Genomic DNA, 21,985 nt, shown 5'->3' with positions numbered 1-21,985 from the left:
GGTAATAGAGTCGGGAGAAAGAATACTGTGGAGAGAGGTGAGAATGTGTTGAAGAATGTTGGCAAATGGAGTAGGGTGGTTGAAGGGCTGGGTGCCCAGAGGAATGGGCACTTAAAGTAGGAGCCCGGGGCCTAGAGCTGATCCATGACTCCGTTGTCTGAATTGGTTCTTCCAACCAATTGATTCCAAATTGCACCTGAAGTCCCACTCCAGAACGCAGCTCCACGTGGCCTTATTTGTTTTGGAAGCAAGTATTGTTAATATTTGCTCGTCTTTCAGTACCTGCCAAAACCACAGGCACCCGTAGACTGGCAGGAGGGCAGAGGTTTTGGTCCTGGCTCATCCCTAGGTTCCCAGAGCTGCATGAGGACACGTGAGCTGAACAAGTGGATGAAAGAATAAATGAATGAACGAGTGGCTCTGCTCATTCCAGGAAGGACATCCCTGCTATTTTCCACCTCCTAATCTCAGACTCCCCAGACATGGAGAGGGGTGTCACATAACTCTCCAAGGATAGTCTGTGTCTTTTAGAGTGTTAGTGCCTTAAAATAAGAGCTTGGTTTTGCACACTTTCAGCTATGGGATCTTGCTTTGGGCAAGTGTTTTTCTTTCTTTCTTTCTTTCTTTCTTTCTTTCTTTCTTTCTTTCTTTCTTTCTTTCTTCTCTCTCTCTCTCTCTCTTTCTTTCTTTCTTTCTTTCTTTCTTTCTTTCTTTCTTTCTTTCTTTCTTTCTTTCTTTCTTTCTTTCTTTCTTTTCTTTCTTTCTTTCGTTTCCTTCTTTCCTTCCTTCCTAGCATAGGTTTGCCATACATAATGATCACATTCATCTTGGGGAATTTGCACCTGTACATAATATATCTTAATTCTTTTTCCCCATTCCTTTCTCCTCCCTTCAGCCTCTCCCCCCACCCCCTTTTTTTTTGTGGTACCCGGAAGTCCTTGCGCTTGCGCAGCAGGCGGCAAAACCACTGAGCTAAATCCCTGGCCCTTCCCCTCCCCTTTTACAGAAGGTTTGTTTCCATTTTTTCCCTTCCATTCTTTGTTTTTTAAATCTCTTTTCCCTTCCCTCCCTTCCCCCTTTCCCTTCCCTTGTTCCCCTTCCCATTTGAACATGTTCTTCCTACTTCCCAATATCTATCCTTCATGTGCTCTTTATTTATCCTTTGGGTTTCTCATACAAGAGAAACAATACAATATTTAAACTTGTGTGTCTGAATTATTTCACTTAAAATTATGGTTTTGAGATACATCTATTTGACTAAAAAATGTCTGGAGTTTATCCTTCTTTATGGCAGAGTAGTACTCTACTGCATATAAATACATTTTCTCTATCCATTCATTTGTTGATGGGCAATGAACTGTTTCCAAAGTTTAGCTATTATAAATTGTGCTGTTATAAGCATGAATGTGCATATATCACTGTGGTATGATGCTTTTAACTCTTTCGGGAAGATACCTAGAAGGGGCACAGCTGAGTCAAATGGAACCTCTAGTTTTAGTTGTTTGAGGACCCTCCGCACTGATTTTCATACTGGTTATACCAATTTACACTCCCACTGACAGTGGAGAAGGGTTCTGTATTCCCTACAACCTTGCCAGAATTTGTTATTGTTTGATTTCTTGATGATAGCCATTCCTTCTGGAGTGAGGTGGAATCTGTTGTTTTAATTTGCATCTCTTGAATGACCAGTGATGTTGAACATTTTAAAATTTATTTATTTGCTGTTTATACTTCTTCATCGGAGAAGTATCTGTTCATTTCAGACAACCATTTTTGGTTTGGGTCTTTCAATTTGGGGGGTCTGATTTTTTTGAGGTTTTTTATATATTCTAAATAATAGTCCTTTGTCTGAGGAGTAGCTGGTAAAAACTTTTTCTCATTCTGTAAGTTGTCTCTTCACTCTATTGGTGGTTTCTTTTGCTGTGCAAAAGCTTTTTAATTTGATGGGATCCCAGTTGTTGATTCTTTGCAGTATTTTCTATGCAATTGGGGTTTCATACATAAAGTCTTTGCCTACACCTGTGTCTTCAAGAGTTTCATCTATTCTATCTTCCAGCAGATCGTGTCTTTTAATATTTAGACCTCTCGTCCGTTTGGATTTTAGTTTAGTGCATGGTGAGAGATATGGGTCTAGGTTTTATCTTCATCATGTGGAAAGCCAGTGTTCCCAGCACCATGTATTAAAGAGGCTATCTTTATTCTAGTGAAGGTGTTTGGCTCCATTGTCAAAGATAAGGTAGCCAAGTGTGCTTGGAGTTGTTTCTGCATCTTCTATTCTGTTCCATTCATCCTCAGGTCTGCTTTTATTGCCAGTACCATGCTGTTTTTATTACTGTAGCTTTGTAGTATAATTTCAAATTGTAAACTGTGATGCTCCCTGGCTTGAGTAGTGTTTTCTTGGGTAGATGTAGGAACTACAATGGTGCCAGGGGCATAGAGAAAGTGCAGACCTTGCCTGGGCTGAGGTTGGTGGGAAATGTTGCCTCATCTCAGTTAAATCTGTGTTTGAGGGAAAGGTGTTTGCTCTTGGGGCTCCAAAGGCAGCATGACCTTGCCCTTCTTGGAAGGTTCACTACTTTGCCCTTTTCTCTGCCCTCCACCCTTCCCTTTTCCCTACCCTCCTTCTCTCTCTCCCTCTCTCTCTCTCTCTCTCTCTCTCTCTCTCTCTGTACTAGGCATTGAACTCAGGGCCTTCACACTGAGCTAAGTTCATAGCACCTTTTTAATTTTTGAGACAGGGTCTTGCTAAGTTGCCCAGGCTGGGCTGGAACTTTCGATCCTCCTGCCTCAGCCTCCCAGAGTGCTGAGATTACTGGCATGTACCAGCACATCCAGCAGCATTTTTTCTTTTCTTCTTGGAGTTGGACAGTCCTGGGTCTACTTTGTCATTTCCCAGCTATGTGACGGAATGACTTTTTTTGTGCAGGTTGACATTAGAATTAAATGGGTTCATTTGTGAACCTCCTTTTTTTTGCTCCCCAAATCCACTTGCATTCTGTTCTCTTTACCTCACTCATTCCACCAGTATGTGTGCACCCACCTGTGCCAGTCACAGAACAGTGGCAAACAGTGGTGAACAGTGCTGACCAAGCCCCTACCCTCATGTACTTGCCCTTTGCTGAGGAGACAGCTAATGAGCAAACATAGAAATAAATGGACGTGGTAGCTTCAGCCAGTGAGAAGTGATTGAAAGAAAAGAGTTAATGTGATGGAAGTGATGAGTGGGAGGCGGGGACTGGAGCTATGGTGGTCTTTGGAATGAGAAGGCAAATGGGCTTTCGGTGGCCTGGGCCCTTCCTACTACCTGCATCATCCCCCACAAGGCTTGGCTGCCTTCCCAGGATCTGGTTCATTGGCTAAGCTACAGCTGGGTAAGCAGGGCATTGTGGTCCATGTGCCTCTGCGCAAGTTCTGCTTTGGGAAATTCATGGGGGGCGAAGTTTTGTAGCAAAGACTCACATGATGAGCTGTAGCCGTGAATGGTAAAAGGTTACCCAGATTTGAAAAGGTCAAAGAGATTGCTGGGGAAGATAAAAAATAAAGCAGAGAAAAAAGATGAAACAAAACCAGAATTGTTGGGGCTGTGCTTTAGGGTTCAGAGAAGTGTTCGAAGGTGGGTCCTCCCCTTTCTCTGTGTGATGGGAGCTCCCTGGGGCTGATAGTGGCTTCTTCCTGGCTTGGGGTGTAATGGTTCCCCCTTAGGCTTCCTTGGGCGCATTAGCACAAGTTCTGGGCAGACTTGGTGGAGTCCCCAAGTTAAAGCATGTTTGCCATGCTGAGACAGTTACCTTGAAGTCAGCCACAGGCAGACAAAGAGCACATTCTTTGGAACCAGCCAGACTGGGGCTTCATTCCTGGCCCTGCTGCTTCTTGACTCTGTGACCTTGTCAAATCCCTTAGCAACTCAGCCTCAGTTTCCTCATTTTAGAATTGGGATGAGAAGATTTCCTTGCTTATCACCAAGCCTGACACCATAGTAGGCAGCCCCTTATTCACTCATTCATTCATTTATCCATCCGACAGATACTGATGCTTGCTGAATGCTAGCCACTGGGGACAGCTCAGTGAACAAGCAGATACCTTTCCCCTCAAGAAGCCACATTCTGGGTAGATGGGACAGGGACAGAGATAATCCGTTAAGTAAAATGTACAGGATGCCCTGTGGTGGTAAGTGCTGTGGGGACCCTAAAGAGGGGGAGAGGGACAGGGGCTCTGTGAGTGGGGTGGTGGCGGCAGTACACGGGCTACTAGTTTAAAAGGTGAACTGGGTTTACCTGGGAGGCCTGGATAGGCCCTCCTGAGAAGGCAGATCTGAGATGAGACTGAAGAAGCTGGCAAAGTGTGTTCCAGAGATGGACTTCGGGGGCAGAGAGCTGAGGGCCCAGTGCCTGTGGGCTCAGGCTTTTCTCTGAGTGACATGGGAGCTGTGGAGGGTTGAGAGCAGAGTGTCACCTGCTCTCCATGTTCCTCCCAATGCCAAAGCGCTAGCCCCTCCGGGAAGGGACCTGGCAGCTCCTGCCCGTCAGGGACTCTAAGCAGGGGACTCCCGCCCAGCGAGCTGCTCCAGCCTGACTTCTGAGATAAGCTGGCTTAGACATTTTGCCAAGAGATGGATAAGGAAGGGAAGAGCAAATGGCAAGTCAGAAACAGAACCCAGAAATTGGTTTTCTACCTCATACCCCACTGTAGTCACCATTGATTTGCTCTATCTTAAAAACCAAAATGAAAAAAAAAAACCAAACCCCCAAAACCCCAAAATGCCATGGTAGCTGGCTCTTTGCTAGGTCCCGGCAGTGCCAGCAGGAGGGTGTTGGGTTTGAGGGGTGGGAGGAAGTTCCACACAAATCTAGGCTCTTGCTACCTCAAGTGCGGTCCGTGGACGCACCGTGGACACCACCCAGCTATGTGAGGAATGTAGACCCTTGGGCCCACCTCAGGCCCGTGGAGTTGCACTCTACATCCTAGCAACGTGTCCAGGGGCCCTGTGGACACAGGGAAACCTTATGTGCCCTGGCCTAGAGCTAAGGTAGCCCTGGGGGTCTGGGTAGGAAGATGGAGAGCTGCATATTGGCTTCTGGTTGGCTTTAATGGCAGTCCTGGGATGATAGCCTCAATTGTCCTCTTTTTCTGGAATGTCACCCTCCAGCCTCACAATGGCAAGGTTCACTGCTATGTGTGAAGTACAACCATCTGGCATCTGGACTCTGTAGCTGGCTAGGTGACCTCAAGCCAGTTGCTTAACCTCTCTGAGCCTGCCTTCCCCCATGGTAAGGTAGGGTAATAATATCTGCTTCGTGCAGCTGGCTGTGAAGGGTCAGTGGGTTCATATCCCTAAACCTTAGTATGATAAACTGGTGTTCACTCTCCCTAGTGGCTCCATGTGACCTTGGGCAAGGCAAGCTAAGTCCCGGCATTCACTTTATTATTTTTTTTTTGTAGAACCCATGGCCTCACACATGCTACCTACCACTAAGTCACCTCCCTAGCCCCATGACCTGGTCATTATCCTGGCTAGGAAAAAAGAGAGTGAGAGTCTTAGAAATGACTCCTGCGTATTTGAGCGACGCAGACGGTCCCCCTGCGAGGCCCGGCCAGCCCCACCGACAGCCCTCTCCTCTCTAGGCAGTGCTGGCTTCTCTCCTTCCCAGCCTGTTAATCTTCTTAGGCGAGCTCAGTTACAGAGCTCACGTAGAACAGTTAGGCCCCAGATGGTAGTTTCTCCCTTAGGGATCGTGCCTGTCTGATTCCATAAGATTTGGAAACATTTTAATCACTTCTTAGTGATGTGTCGGTGGGGAGACGGTCCCTTGTCTGGGCCAAAGCTTGGCTGCAAAATGTATTTAGACCATTAAGTGGGAATGAAGTTCTTGCCTTTGCCCATAGATGCGATTCCTGCTGTTTGAGAGAAGTTTTGGCATCATGATTTCCCCTACTGAGAGCAGGATGGGCTCCTGGATGTTCCTGATCTTATTCATGCCTTGTGTCTTCCCAAAGAGGGAAAGAGTCATTGGTGGCCAGAGAGGCTTTGGAAACCAGGCTGAGGTTTAACTTAGAGTCTCTGCTATGAGGTAAAAAGGTGGCCCTGCTGTTTAGGAATGGCTTCTGTGGACATTTCTGGGACACAGCAGACCTCTGGGAATCAGGCTGCCCCGAGAAGGTGGGGAGGACACCAGTGAGACTGTCACCTGCTCTCCATTTTGGTCTTTCCAGGCCAGTGTCCTGCTGTCAAAACTCTGTCCTAGTCTCTGCTGAAAGACGGGCTCTGGCAGCAGACCACAGGTCCTCATTTTTGGGTGGATGGCACTGAGGTAGGTATTGGGCCCTCATGGTCATGGCAGTCAGAGGGGAAGGATCTTGACTTCTTGTGGTGCCCAGCTCTTCACCTGGCCTCACACTTGGAGGAATTTTCAGGCTTCCAGTTGGGAGGGAGGAGGACTCCTGCCATTCATCTGCTTGGCACAGCCAGCTTTCCAGCATGTCTGCCCATCACCCTACTTCTCCTACATCCCTGGCCAGTCTGGACTCCTGGACCCCTGCTTGTCTTTCCATCTTTGCTCAAGCTATTTGGCTCTGGAACCCTTGCTGCAGATCAAAAGATTCCCCATCTGCCAAGGTTTGGTTCAAGTCCCTCCCAGCTGTCCTTCCTTCACAGAAAAGGGTGTTTGCTTTGAAGAAGACAGTCGTACCGTGTTAGAACCAGGCCAGACCTTACAGATCCCGCCATAGAGCAGTTTCCATGCTGCTACTGGGGAACCCCTTTGGGAGCTTGCCTTAGGGAGCTGGTGGCAAGTGGGCAGGTCAAACACACTGGAGCAGTGACCCTTTCCCCTGAGGTCCCTTTGAAAATGGGAACAAACAAGTAAACGTTGGAATCTACTGATGTTCTAGTGATGAGAAGACGGGCCCAGAGCGGGGAATGTCTTCCTTAGGGCCCCCACATGGCAGGTGGCAGAAGCAAGGCCAGTGCATGACAGCACCGGCCTGGAGTTCAGCTGCTTGAGTTTAGGTGGTTGTGCTGCTTTTTAAAGGGTTACTTCACGTTGTGAAGGTGATGCTTCACTGGCCCCACTCTGGCTACACTGTGGCCCCAGTAATTGCACTTGCTTCCCTATGATTGGTTGAGCCATTGAGCATGTGACTTAGTTCTAGCCAGTGAGACATCATGGGCCTTTGGTTGGTGGAGGCTTCTGAGAAAGATTTTGACCTTCTGAAGAACCACATATGTTTGAAAGGGAGGACATTGCTCTCTTCTTGCTGAGCTGCTGAAGGTACCCGGCATAGCGAAGCCATGCTTTGGTCTTCTGTGAGATAATGTCTTCCTTCACCAAGGCCATGTGGAGCTGGGTGTTTGGTTATTAATTGCTGCTGAAGCCATTTCAACTGGCTCACTTCCTCTCTCCCCGAGAGCACCCCCTGCACCAGGCTGCCTGGCCAGCTTGGCACTGGTCACTGGGGAATGGCTTTTGCTCCTGAGGCCCTCGGCCTCATGTGGGTGGATTCCTGCCCCTGGGTGACCTCAGGCTTGGCAAATGGTGGATGATTGTAGTCCTTTGACATACGTGAAAGCCAGTGTTTCCCACTTGAGAAGCCAGAAAGAGGCAGGAGGTTTGCTGAGACTTCTCAAAACCATCCCCCTTGGCCACTACAACAAGGATGTTTGACACGAGGGTGAGAGGGGTGCCATAGAAAATATGAAGGACAGCTACAAGCCACAGGGAACTTGATGGAGCAGCAGCCGCCCTTGGTACCCTTGGGGTTTGTCTGTCCCTACTCATCAAGTGTGCCTGGGGGTGGAGATGCCGGAACTATGCAGAGTAGACCTTTTTGGTTCTGTCAGAGACCCAGTCAGGCCTAGAATCGGTATCTTCATGCATTTGCCTTCCAGGTGACCTTCTGTATATCACTTGATCCTCTGAAACTGTAATTTTCCCAATTTCATGGCAGTTACAACAGGGCCACCAGGGAAGAGTGGGCAGCATTCTTTGGTTTCTCCTGTTTGCCGGATTCTGGGCATGAACTTTTATGTGGATCTCAGATAATCATCACAACAACTGAATGAGGTCAGTAGTCATAATTCTTGTTCAGGGATGCGTAGACTGAGGCTGGAAGAAGTTAATTGAACTGGATTCCAGCCCAGCTCTGACTAGTTCCATTATTCTTCTACTGAGCTGGTCTGATCTAAGCATCACCGGACAGCGAGTTAGAAGGCTGATTGCAGAGCCCTCCTAGATGTGCTGATACAGCAGGTGTGGGGCCTGTGTTCCTAAACCCCAGGTGACACCAAGGCTGCTGGGCTGTGACAGGCTTTGGGAAGCACTGCACTAAAGAACGGTCGGCATTATAGATTTCCAGATGTCTCTTCTGGGGGTGGGGATTCTCCTGGCCCAAGGTAGGGGCTGGAAATCTGCATTTTTAAACAGAACCTTCACTCACTTGAGCAGGCAGATGTGGGAACCCTTGCTCTCAATCACAACGGTTAGCATTTAGTGAGCACCTACTGTGTGCAGTCACAGCACTAGGTGTCAGAAGGGCATCAGACCAAACAGAGTGAGCAGGTCACTAGCCAGGGAGAGCTTGCAATTCAGGACAGGCTCGCAGTTTCTGGGCTATAGTGTCACCTGCAGGCCTGTTAGCAACTCAGAGTCTCAAACCCGGCCCAAGCCTTTGCTTCAGGAGGCCTTAATGGGTTTGGGGTCAGGAAGCAGCATTAAGTAGCAGGGATCCCAGGGACCAGATTGTTGTGGCATAGGGAGTCCCAGGTCCAGACTTTAGACATGATTGTGACCCTGCTGTCTAAGACCAGTGATAGTGTCACTTACAAGACACAGAGGGTACAGCTGGGTTACTGGAGGGCTAAAGCCAGGGCGGGCTTAGGTGGCAGGAGGTAAGGCCTGGGGCAGGGTACCAGGAAGAGGATCTTGCTTAGGGTGGTGGTGCTGGCCTGAGAATTTCCTGTCTTTAACACTGAAATCCTGAATCCCAGGAACTCCCTCAGTCCTGAGCAAGTGGAGCACCAGGTCCCCCTATCAGGTGGATGGAGCATTGGTGTGTGAGGAGGCAGTGGGCATCACCCTTCCAGGCCCGGGTTCAGATCCAGCTCTGCTGCTGTCTGGCCTTGGGTGTTTTGAAGAGTGAATGAGATCAAGCAGTTCCAGTGTGGGCAGCGTCTGGCAGTGGGCCCACCAAGTCAGAAGTATTGTGGGTTGCAGGAGGGTAGAAAGCCCTAGATGCCCAGTTCTCTACAGGAGGTAAAGGGGACAGCCAGGGGATGACAGTAATAGCAGTGGTAGTGAATGTCAGGAGATGTGTGGCAGAAGCTTCCTGTGGTGCTGGATTGTGACTGAGTTTGGAGCTGAAGGAAAGTGGCACTAACCAGGTCACAGAACTAGGGCTTTGCCCTGGGTCTGACAGGCTTCGTGGCCCCCGCCTCCTGGTGATGGAGGTGCCAAGATGAAGGTGCCCCTGTGGGCTGGGTCCTCCTTGCTGGTTGTGTTCATTGCTGCCTTTCAGGCACCAGTAGCTGGAGGGTGGATATCTGCTGAGCAGCCTTTCCAAGGAGGTGGGGTGTCAGGGTATCCCCACTGCCTTCCTTGTCCCTCTGCCCTGTGCATGTTCAGACTGCTCACCCCTGTGCTATGAGGCCTGGAAGAGCTGCCCTTGCAGGTTGGAAGAATAATAAGAAACAGTGTTCCCTCAAAAGTTAGCCATCCCCTAGGAGTAGCCAGTGACTAGCAACCTGCTGGGTGCCAGGGCCTGGACCTGCAGCAAATTCTGCCTTCCCTCCATGGCCCACCAGACCAAGGGAGCTTCCTTTGCACTGAATCCTTTTTTATTTTTATTTTTTTTCCCCAGCACTAGGGATTGAACTCAGTTCCTTCTCACTGAACTATATCTTCAGCCTTTAAAGAATTTTTCTATTTTGAGATAAGGTGTTGCTAAGTTGCTAAGTTGTCTGGTCTGGACTCGAAGTTGTAATCCTCCAGCCTTGGGCTTCCAGAATGTTAGAATTGCAGGTGTGTGCAATCAGGCCAGACTTGCACTGAGTCTTGAGCCCCCAGAAAGTCTTGGAAAAGTAAGTCTCCAAGACCCTTTGTAGCCAGCCCCAAACCCCGTGGAATCTGTTCTTTGCCTTTGCCCTCCACCCTCTCAACTGGGCCAAATCTCCTGCCTGCCTTCAGTGGCCCTTGGTGGCAGTTGGAGAAGCCTCACCTGAGGGATTCCTCAGGCCCAGCCCTGATGTCACATGCTCCTGACCCCCTTCTGAGTGTCCCAGGGCCTTTTCATGCCATGCCAGGACTGTGGTCCCTGTTCCCCCACAGACTGTGCCCTCAGAAGACAGGCCCTGGGCTTGGCTTGGACTCTTGAGGAGTTGCTGTCAAGTCTGGTGGGTGTGTTGACCTTGTCTTGTGGAGCTGGCTTCCGGAGGAGAAGCCATTTCCAAGCCTCTGGGCTAACCTGATAAGATCCCTGCCCCAGAGCACTTCCTGCCCTCTGAAGGGACAAAGGGACTGGGGACAGGCCAGGCCAACTCCAGGCTAGTGAATTTCAGGTTACCTTTTCTTTTCTTAGGTTTCTTTTTCTTAGGTTTTCTCTAGGGAAAATGTATGAGTGTGCTCTGAGAGAGTGTGTATGTGTGTGTACGATAAGAGAGTGTGAGAGTGTATGGTGTGTGGGTGTGTGGGAGTAGGTGGCCAGTGTACACATCTCTTCTGCCCGTGCGGTGGAAATGCTGTCTTCTGTCCCCACAGTGTCCTCTCCCACCCCATCCTTCCAGCTTCTGTACTGTGTGTCAATGTAAGAAGGAGGCTTTGGCATAAAGCCTGGACTCTGACTACCAAGATTTTCCCAGAATTTCACTTCTACCAACTTCTTTTGGGGGCCGTAATCTTTGACTTTTTGCCGTCTTTGCTTTTCAGTCAAGAGCTCCAAATACCTAGGCTCTTGAACGGGGATGGTTTGGGCAGGGGGTGGCCAACCAGAGCCCTGAGGCAGGAACTGGAAGTCCTGGGTCAATAGTGGTGGCCATTGTGTGTCACACACCAAGGGGAGCTGAGTCTCCTGAGACCAAGGACTTGGGCGGTCCTGTCTGAAGGGAGACATGTGGTTGATTCAATCCAGAAATGCTTATTGAGTCCCTCCTCTGAGCTAAGCACTGGTGACAGAGCATGATGTGAGTGACAAGATGGGGCGAGAGCTAAGGGGACAGGTTTCCAGGGCTTTGGCCTTCACTTTGGGCAGAAGTCACAGGGGAGGGGCCACATGATATGACTTACATTCTAAGGCACACAGGGGGACAGTGAATCTGCTTTGTAGTAGAGGTACATGCCTTCTCTTTTCATGCTACTGAGTGACACGGCCCCACCCTGGCTCCCCCCTCCACTATCTACATCCCTCTGTGTGGCTAGGGAAGGCCATGCTCCCTGCCAACCAGACCAGCTAATGATCCAGACCCTGGCGAGCCCCCCTCTGTAGTGGGGTCAAATTCCCACTTTCCACATAGGCTCTTCTCCTCTGTCTCTGAAGCTACCCTCTCACTCCTACCTAGCTCAGGACCTGCTGTGTATTTCACTAGGGAAGTAAACACAGCAGGGTAAACTTGGGACAACCACTATGGAAATCAAATGTGGCAATTTCTCAAAAAACTAAAAGTAGAAATTCCATTTGACCCAGCCAATCCCCTTCTAGGTGCCTTTTTGAATGAGTTAAAGACCATTCCACAGTGATCCATGCATACCCATGTTTATACTATAGCAGCACAACTCAATAGTTAAATTTAGGACGAAACCTGTGCATCCATCAACAGATGAATGGATAAAGAAAATGCAGTATTTATACACAGTGCAGTACTGCTCTACCATAAAGAAGGATAAACTTGAGTCATTTGTAGGAAAATGGATCCACCTGAAGATTATAACATTAAGTGCAATAAATCAGACATGCAAGCTTAACTATGGCATAACTTCTGTTATACGAGAAGCCCAAAATTAAATAATTAAAACAAATAAAGTGTAGACAATAGAAACAGGGAAATAGATCTTTTTGCAAAGGGGCAGGGATCCAGAGCTGGAAGGAGGGGAGAGAGGAGAGGAAGGGGAATAAGAATTGAGATGTGTTATATGTGTATACCAACTCTCCATGGCAAATGTAATCAGCATGTGCTGCAAACATGCACTAAAATAAAAACAAACCAAAGTGCTGCAGCAAACTCTCTGATCCCCTGCAGTCAAACCAGCGCTTCACCCTCCCTGGACCAAGTGGGTGCCTTGCCTTTCCTCGGGCACAGTGGTGACTGTGGCCTCCTCTCCATGCGCCCTTGTGGCCCACAGCACACTCAGGTGCCACTGCTGCCCTGCCAAAGCATCCTCCGCCCCATTGCCGCTCTAATTGTGCCCAGTTCCCAGTTCCTGCACAGGGCACCTCCTCAGCCTGCTCCAGGGGCTCCTCTCCATACCCCTGTCAAGGTCACCCTGCTGCGGGCCCTGCATGTTGCTAAATCTAATAGTTATACCCATGCTATTATCTTGATGTTCCAGCTGCTTTTAGCCCGCCTGACCTCTCCCTGTTTCCAGAAGCACTGCTTAATCTTAGCTTCTGTCACAGCCATGTCCTGTGTTCTGTTGCTGGGCCTCCTGTGCAGTCCCCTCCAGCTTTGACCTGGACTCGGGTTCTCTACTTGGACACTGAGTGTCATGGTGCATTGAACTTGGCTTCGTTCCTCCTGGCTTCGGTGGGTGGTGACCTGGTACCTCTGTCCCTGCACTGCATTCTCCAGTTGAGGAGTTATTGTTAATCCCTCTGTGTTCCTCATCTGTCATTTTTTAGTTTCTGTGGCTGCTGTAACAGATTATCACTTGTTTACTGGCTTAAAACAATTCGGATGTATTCTCTGAGTGTTCTGGAGATCAGAAGTTACAAATGGGTCTCACCAGAACAAAATCAAGTGTCATCAGGGCTGTGTTCCTTCTGGAGGCCCCACGGGTGAATCTGTATCCCTGTCTTTCCAGGTTCTGGAGGCTGTCACTGTCACACGGCTCATGACCCCTTCAGCCATATTCGAAGCCAGCAGCGTAGCCTCCTCATCTGCCTGCTTCTGTCAACACATCTCCCAGATGCTCAGATGGTCTGGGATCATTCTCCTGACTCAAGACCCTTAACATAATCATAGCTGCAAAGTCCCTTTGCCGTGTAAAATGAATGTTCACTGATTCCAGAGACTAGAACGTGGCCTTCTTTAAGGACCATTATTCTGTCTACTGCACCTCCAGTCCAGCCCATTAGTAAATCTTGTTTATTTTACAGCCATACTCTGTCCTCAATCAGTCTGTTGCCCCCTTCTGGTACTGTTTCTCAGCCTCACTCCTGTCCAAGTTACTGTCACCTCTCATTTGACTGCCGCAGTGGCCCTCTGACTCTTTCTGTCCTTGCCTCTGCCCCTCCACGCGAGTCCATTCAAGTGGACAAGAGGGACCTTTTAAAAACTTTAATCAGGACTGGTAATCCCAGCTACTGAGGAAGCTGAGGCAGGAGGATTGCCAAATTCGAGGCCAGCCAGGGTAATTTAGCAAGAGCCTGCCCCCCGCCCTCAAAAAAAAGTTCGAGAATGTCACTCGATGTGAAGACCCTGGCTTCAGTTCCCAGTACCAGAAAAATAAACGGAAACTAAAACAGCAACAAAAACGATTTAGCCTAGAGCATTTCATCCCCTCTGCCTACAGACATCCCCTCCCCCACATACACTGTCTGCCCCTCCCAGCCCCGCTCTGCCTCATCTGCCTGGTCTTTTTATTGGCCCACACCAGCTGGGTCCCTGCCTCTGGGCCTTTCCCTGAGGCCTTCCCTCCCTGGAATGCTCTTTCTTCAGGTCTTTGCAAGCCTAACTATCTTGTCATTGTCTCAAGTGCCCTCTCCTCGGAGAGCCTTGTTCTGATCTGGCCACCCAATGTGAAGTAGCCACCAGTCTCTCACAGTCACACCCCTGTTTTAATTCTCTGCATTCTTCCTGCTCTCTGGCCTTGTTTTTGTTATCTGTCTTCCCTGCCTGGAGGGGGAGCTTGCTGAGGGCAGGGGCCTCCCCTGACTGGTTCTCATGTCAGTCCTGGTGCTGGCAGGCCCGACTCCATGCTGGTGAGATGACAGTGTGCGGGGTGCTGCCAGGAACACAATTAGCTAGCGCAAGCCAAGGGAGCTGGGAAGCTGCTCCGGAAGGAAGGACGCTGGGACTTTGGCAGGGGGCGGGCAGGAAGTACAGTGTGTCAGGCTCCCTCAAGTGAGACAGAGGCCACAGCGCTGGGAGGATGCTGGGTCCTGGACTTGTACGGGCCTGAGAGGTTGGCAGCCCAGGGAACGCGGGAGACGGGCCCTCTGGAGTGACCCGGGCCTTAACACTCTTCGCATGGCTCTGAGATGATGGTCGAGGTCGTGTGAACCCGTCCATGCTTGGCCAGACCAGCACTCAAGATTCAGGGCCCACTGAAACAAGCTGGTTCCTGTTTTGTATAGATAATGAACATACATGGTAATAAAAATCAAATAAGTATATAGAACAGTGGTGGCAAACCTACGGCACACATGCTACAGTGGGCTATTTGTTATCATTGAAAGCTCTAAAGGGTTCGCCATCATTGATGTAGATGCTCCTCAACTTAGAGTGGAATGAGGTCCTAATAAACCCATTGTAAGCTGAAAATATATGTTGAAAATGCATTTAGTACACTGAACCTACCAAACATAGCTTAGTCTGTACCTCAAACATGTGTAGGACATTTAGATCAGCCTGCAGTTGGGCAAAACCATCTAACATGCAGCCTGCGTGGCTACCTGGGAGCTGCAGCTCCCCACTGTGGCCTGGCACCACCAGGGAGACTCATACCACATATCAGTAGCCCAGGAAAAGAGAAAATTCAAAGCTTGAAGTATGCCAAGTGTATCTCACTTTTGTGCCATCACAAAGTTGAAAAATCATAGGTTGGACCATTATAAATCAGGAACCTTTTGTAGTATAAAAAAAACAAAACCTTTCCTATATTTTGCGTCCTTTTGTCCCCTTCTGTTGACACAGCTGCTGTCAGGATTTTTGTGGGGATTTTTTTCAGATGTGTTCTGTAATCTGTACATCCATAAGAAAGTATGATGTTAGTGGGGGTTTTTTTGCACTCAATACTGACATACTATATACCCCTGTATCTTGCTTTTTGCACTTCTCTTTGAGATTGTTAGCTAGTGCCATGTAACAAACCAGCCTAAAACTTTGTGTCTTAGGACAACTACCTTTCATCATTTTTCATGCTTGCAGGCTCCCCCAAGCATGGCTTGTTTATGCATTTGTGGTCCTCTGGGATTCAGCCCCGGGACTTTGCTGCCCCTACCTGGGCTCTCTCGTGTATCTAGAACCTTGGCTGAGACAGCTCCACTCTGTTCCATGTGACCCTTCATCCTCCATTAGGCTGGCCTTCGCCAGGTCCATGACGGCCCACACACATCTTCATGGTGGCCGCAGAGCAAGAGGGAAGAGGAAGTGAGTAAGTCCTGTTCCAGGCGTCTGTGTGCATTAGAGTGGTGCTGCCTTACCAGGCAGAGCAAGTCCTGCAGCCAAACCTGGAGTCAGTGAAAGGGTCACAAAATACATAGAGTCAGGAAGCATGAAGGCGAGGACTGTTCACACAGTTGGGCCAGCACAGGTTTGCGTTAAATCTGCTCCTTTTGTTTAATGGCTGCACCTATGTCCTGTTGCATGGGACGGATCTGAATTCATGGAACAGATCCGCTGTCCAGAACCCAGTAGGTTGTTCTGTGTCTTTTGCCCTTAGGGATATATGTAGTCTCTCTACCATGAATTTGTACATAAAAGTATATGTGTCAGCCAGGTGTGGTGGTGCACACCTGTGATCCTAGAACTCTCTGAGGCCGAGGCAGGAAGATTTTGAGCCCAGTCTGGGGAACTTAGTGAGACCCTGTCTCAAAAAAAATAAAAAAGGCTATGGGTGTAGCTTAGCATGAAGGTCCTGGGTTGTTTAATCCTCAGTACCACACACACAGGGCATGTGTCTATGGGATATATTCCTGGAACTGGAGTTTCTGGGTTAGTTTATACAGTTATATAAAATGTTACATAGAAATGGGTATATTGATCCAGGCATGGTGTTGCACACCTGTAATCCCAGCACTCAGGAAGCTGAGGCAGGAATATTGCGAGTTTGAGGTTAGCTTGGGCAACTTAGTGAGACCTTGTCTCAAAAAGAAAAGGAAAAAGCAATTGTTAAGTTGTCCTCTGGAGACACTCATGAGATTTCTGCCCTGACCAGCACTGTGTAATCCTCCTGTCTGTTTTCCTGTCCTCACTCTTGGGGGTGGAGCTGGACAGGGAGGTCACAGGTACTGAAGATGCTGAGTTACCTACAAGAAGCCAAACGAGTGAGGGGTTGGAGTCCACGTGAGACCTAAGAACCGGAGAACCTGGCTGGCTGCTGTGAGACAAAAGGGAGGTTGAAGGAACGCTGCACAACCAGCTCCTGCTTGAATAGGGGTTTGATTTTTCCTCTCGGATCATAGCCGCAGTGGAATGGTTTGAATAGACCTAAATGCCACTGCTGCCATCTGAACTGAGTGGTTCAGATTTTTGTATTGGCAACAAGTACTCCCAGGAGCAGAGAAGAAATTTTACAGTTTTTTTTCCCCACACCTGATCAAAAATCTGCATGTGAGCTGCTTACCCTGCAGAGGAGACTGAGAAAGGCCAAGGCCACAGCCCCACCTTCCCTGGGGACCAGGTGCCCCGGGCATTGAGCTGTGCCAGCCACGAGGCTCATGGGATTGTGTTTTTATTTGTTTTTGTTTTTTTCATACCAGGGATCAAACTCGGGTCCTTGCGTTTGCAAGGCAGGCAGCGGAGCCACTGAGCTAAATCCCAGCCAGGATTGTGTTTTTAGAGCAGGACCAGAGCACGGTGCCCCCAGGGCTGATGCTCTGTCCTCTCCTCTCCTCGTTAAAGAGTTCTCATTCATGGTCTGTGTTCACTTTGGGCTTTGTCTCCACATAAGTCACCAGGGGGCTGGCTCCTAAAGCCCTGCTTAAACTCTGAAATGTAAATCCAGCCCTGGGCACCCAGATCTCTCCTACTCTGGTGCCCTGAAAATCCTAGCAGGTAGAGCAGGTCAGGGACCCCAAAAGCACCTCTCCAACCTGTGCAGTCAGAGGGGTTAAGTGGCTTGGCCAGGTGCGCACAGCTGGTTGGGAGGGAAGCCCGGCCGTGCTAGGTACCGATGTTCTGATGTTCTGATGTTCTGGTGGTTTGTGCCTGGCATGCTGGAGAGATGGTGCTGGGAGGCTGCCTGTGCTCAGGTCCAGCCCCAGGGTGACCAGCCTGTGCCCTTTGGTGAACAGCTGCCTATCTTGTGCCTGTCCTCTGTAGCGTGGAGGGAATAATAGTCCCAGTGTCCTAGTGTTGTCTTCAGGACCATGTCACCTCTTAGCAGGGTGCATGGCACTTGAAGAGCTCAGGATGCTGTTAGTGACCATTTCCCAGTGTTCATATCTTCTGAGCACTTTTCAGCCCCTCTATGAAGCTAGGATTGTGTCTCATAGAGCCCTCTGGCCCCACAATATCTAACATAACTTTCTCAGAAATAGTAGGCACTAAATGAAAGAAAATGTCAGTAGTAGTAGGTAATGTTTATTTAGCACCTGCTTCATACTACCTTTATTGCATATACTGTCTACCCTCACACCAGCCAGATAAGGACACAGGCTCAGAGAGATTCGGGTCTTCCCCGGTGGCACACAGCAGGTAACTGAGGGGAGCTGGGATTTAAGCTTCAGGCTGCCTGAGGCCAAAGCCCTGCTCCATATTGTGCTGTGGGGACTTCACATTCTGGAAACCTCCTGCCTGCCTGGCCCACTTCGCAGGGTGGCTGCTCCTTACGCAGCTGGGAAAAGCCCAGCTGTGTGCTCCTGGTGTGGGTGGGTGAGCGGGGAGCATCCTTGGATTGGAAGGCTTTGTGGGCAGGGTTCCGGTGGAAGGTTCTTATCCTCGTGTCACACATGGAAGCTCTCCAGGCATTCATGGGCTCACCTTGTTTGTCCTCCTCTTAGGAATCTCTGTTCTATGTTACCTGATGCGCAGTGTCGTGAAACCTGATTTTTCACATCATCTGTCTTGTTTCTGGGGTTGTTTCAAGCAGGAGGGTAAATTCGGCCTCTATGACTCCATCTTGGCAGGAAGTGATGATCTATTTTAACACTCAGATCCTCTGTTAGTTTGTATTTAATTCTTTAATCCATCTGGAATTGATTTTCTGTTTGGCCCTTGGGTGCCGTTTTGCTCTCCTACCTCTGTCCTAGCATGTAGCTGGATCCACGATTGGGCAGTGAAAGCTGGTTAGGTGGCGCCTCTTTCTTCCTGTTGCTAGTGTTCTGCACTGAGAACCCTCGAGGTGTGAACAGGCAGAGCTCATGGAGCGTAGGTCCAGCCACCTAGCACCTAGTCGTTAGGATTGTCTTGCAGCCTCTGATTGGTTTCTCTGGCATGAGCTCATGATGTTTTTTATATCTGCCTGCCTGGTCCAGAGTATGAGTGGAAGGGAATTTACCTTTTGTGAAGGGCAACAAAGGTGATATAATTTGCTTGAGGGATTAAATGGGACTCTAGTAATTTCAAAAATTTGAAAAATTCTTTTGCATCCCCCATGCTACATTTCAAGTTAGATCATAAGCTCTTTGCATGGAGTGTGCAGCAGTCTATAACTGAGGATCTGATCTTTACCCCTCTGGCAGGAAGCCCCGCACTGTCCTCCTCATCCTTACCTAGCACTCTAACCACGTGCTTGGAGTCACCCAAACAAGTAGGCTGTATTACTCCTTTCATATTCTATTCCTTCTGCATGGAATGCCTTTCCCCACGTTTTCCTCCTTGCAAACATGCACCTGGTACATGCCTTTCACCAGGTGAAAGCGCTGTCTCCTTCTCTCCAATCTGTCCATTGCTGTACATACCTACCTTGGTGCTGATGTCATGTTGAACAGTCCTGAGAGATGGGGACCTCCAGGGGACTGTCTCCTAATTCTGAGTAAAGCTTCTGTCTCCCATTTGAAACTTTCCAGCCCTCTCTGCCCCCTGGTTGTTCCAGCTGGAGTTGGAGTCCCTTTACATCTAAGCATCAAGAATCTGGTGCCTTCCCCAGTGTCAGGAGATCAGAGAAACACAAGGGACAAAAATCTTGCATAGCACTTGGGTAGTGGTTTTTACATTTCTCTTTATGCAACCCTTTATCTAAATAAACGTGTACACACCTAGGATGTAACAGCAATGGCACCGAACAACTGAAGGGTCTCACCTGAGTTCTGTGGATCTCTGTTTGGATGCCAGTGAGCTTGGGGAGGGGTGTTGTTAAGATGTTGCCAGACAGTGGCTCCCAACAGGAAGCCTGCTTCTTCTTTGGGGAATCTGGTCAGGACAGCAGTTAGGCTGCTTATAACAAAGGTCAGAATAGCAGTGACTTCAGCAAGAAGAAGATAGAAGTTAGTGTTTCATGCATATAATTCATCATAAGCAGCCCAAGGCTCCGTGGCAGCCCCTGGGTGTTAGGGACCAAGGCTCCTTTTGTGTTGCTGTTCCTCAGCAGCTTCCATCTCATGGTTTAAGATGGTTCTTGTGCTGAGGTCTGTGATTATGCTCATTCCAGCCTGGCTGTAGTGTGAAGAGGAACCAGAGGGTGCACCCACTCCCTGCAAGGGCGTGGCCCAGGGGCTGCACTACTTTTTATGTCCTATTGGCCACAAATTAGTCACATGCAGCATCTACCACCAGGGAGCCTGAGAAGGTTGGTCTTTAGTTGGGCAGCCATGTAGAGATTTTAATACTAGAGGAAGAAGGGGAGTAAATATTCCAAGATGACAGTAGCAGAGTGCTACAGGCAGCAACAGACCTAACCTTGGAGGATACAGTCCAAATACCTTCACCTGGCATTGGATTAATTCCCCTTTTATTGAGCAATGGCTTTGTGCCAGACATTGTGCTCAGCAGGGATTTGTGCTTTATAGTCTAAAAGGAGCAGACACCCAGGTTGGGGGCAGCTGGGGTGGTTTGGGCTGGGCCGTGTGGGGAGAGAGGGCTGCAGCGCCTTGGGAGGACTTGCTGAGGCATAACGCATGGCGCCCCAGGAGGCCCAAGCATTCTGAAGGCTGGGGGGGTGAGCTGACTGGGATGTGTGGGGACTTGACCAGGACCTGTTTTCCATGCCAGGCACTGTGGACATTGTCTTGTGGGGCTGGGGCCGAGGGGACCATCAGTGTCTCCTTGCTGTGATCCCAGCTGGATTCTCCAGTCTTGTCCTGAAATTGCCTACCACTTTTTGGGCCCTTGCACTGGTGCTTAGCTTGTGCTGTTCCTCAGCTTGTTGTTCACTGTCCAGCCTCATCTCCTGGGCCCAGGTGTGCTCACTTGGGCATAGCATTTCCCCCTGGGAACTCATCACCTCTAGTCCAAGCCTGCACAGTGCTGTGGCTCCCATTTTATCCATGGGGAACTGGTGCTCTGAATGTCTAGGGTCCCAGGGCTCAAACACACAGCAGGGGTCTTGACCGCTGTCATTTCTCTTCCAGGCAAGAGGATTCTGTAGCTGGCTTTAGATGTGGTTCAGACTGGCCTGAGGGGTCCTGCATGGGGGAGAGAGGGGGCCGGTGGAATCATGAGGAGCAGCAGGGAGAGGAGTCCTCAGCTCAGGTAGAGAGGCGCTTTCTTAGAGGGCCCCACAGCACTGAGGTATAGTCACTGGGCCAGAGTCACAGAGGGACAGATGGATTCACACCCAGAACTTGGAACCCCATGTTCTATTTTATTTATTTTACTTTTTTGAACATAATTCTGATCCATATAAATAATTAAAACCACAGAGGTAAGAATTTAAAAAATATCCCCCGTTTTATTGCTCAGAAATTCCTCTTGTTTATCCTCAATGATATGTATTTTAGACCTCCTTTGGGTCAGGCGGACTGGAGGCAACCATTTAGGCATAGCTTCTGTGAGCAGCAGCCGGGCTCTTGGCCAGCGTAATGGCCAGCGTAGACTGCTTCAATGTGGCAGGTTGGAATCGAGAGGTGCTCAGAATCAAATGCACTCGGGCTTTAGAAAACATGATATGGGAAAAGATGTCCTTTCTCAAGGAGGACTCATGTCTTTGGGGGATGCGTTTGGTGCTTCCCTGCCTGCCCGGTGTCATGGCTGGTACCCTCAGTGGGCACTGTGCCATCGTCCTCTGCTGTTGGATGCTGCTTCAGGCCATTTGATTTTCTTTCCATCTTATAGGAAATTATCTTCTTGACCATCTAAAGAATTCTTGAGCATAGTAGCTTAACACAGCCTTGCTCTGATGTAGTTTGCTCTTCCCAGGAATTAAGGTCACATCTCCAAGAGATTATTTGAGCTTCCCTGTCCACAGACAAAGCACTGCTGAGGCCTGTAGACTGCAGTTTGGGTTGACACACAGGAAGCCCTGGAAAAGACTTCTGGTGCCTTTGGTGGGCCATCAACCCACAAGCTCAATGTGTACTCAAATGATTACTGTTTGAAGTAATTTAAAATTTCATATATCATAGGCAAATCTGTTTTGTTTTCTAGGACCAGAATGTTACTATAGATCGGTAATGATGAAACTTTTTAGAGATGAGGGCCCAAACTGCAACCCAAAACCCACTTACATAGCTCAAAGTGCCAACATTGCAATTAAACCTGAATACTGAGGTTTTAGAAAAAATAATTCAAACATTAACATCTTTTGTCTTAAAAGAAAACCACAATAACACATAATGGTGCCATAAGTTCACCACCATTGCTATAGTTAAAGCTAATGTCCTTTTTGGCCACTAGCTCCAGCTGAAGTCTCCTCTGTATCCTAGCTGTAACTACTATCATAGGCTTGAGACATATCCTTTGAAACCTTTGAAAACCGATTTTATATTTTAATTACAATTATGTTCTGTACATTACAGAAAA

General features: G+C 48.8%; 1 protein-coding gene across 5 annotated transcripts in view; it reads left to right on the top strand.

Annotated features, from left to right (window-relative positions):
- Positions 1-21,985, top strand: part of Ttc7b (tetratricopeptide repeat domain 7B) — a 236,444-nt gene that overhangs the window by 772 nt on the left and 213,687 nt on the right. Inside the window, exon 2 of one of the 5 annotated variants that reach the window (XM_013065313.3) lies at positions 7,945-8,060. The gene's annotated coding sequence lies outside the window, so the exon portion shown is untranslated. 5 annotated transcript variants of the gene reach the window in all.

This window comes from Heterocephalus glaber, unplaced genomic scaffold, assembly GCF_053883595.1.
Source record: "Heterocephalus glaber isolate CG9 unplaced genomic scaffold, H.glaber_assembly_v1.0 deba00001608, whole genome shotgun sequence".
In the NCBI taxonomy this organism is placed as follows: Eukaryota; Metazoa; Chordata; class Mammalia; order Rodentia; family Bathyergidae; genus Heterocephalus; species Heterocephalus glaber.
This window is presented reverse-complemented; position numbering and strand designations above follow the sequence as displayed.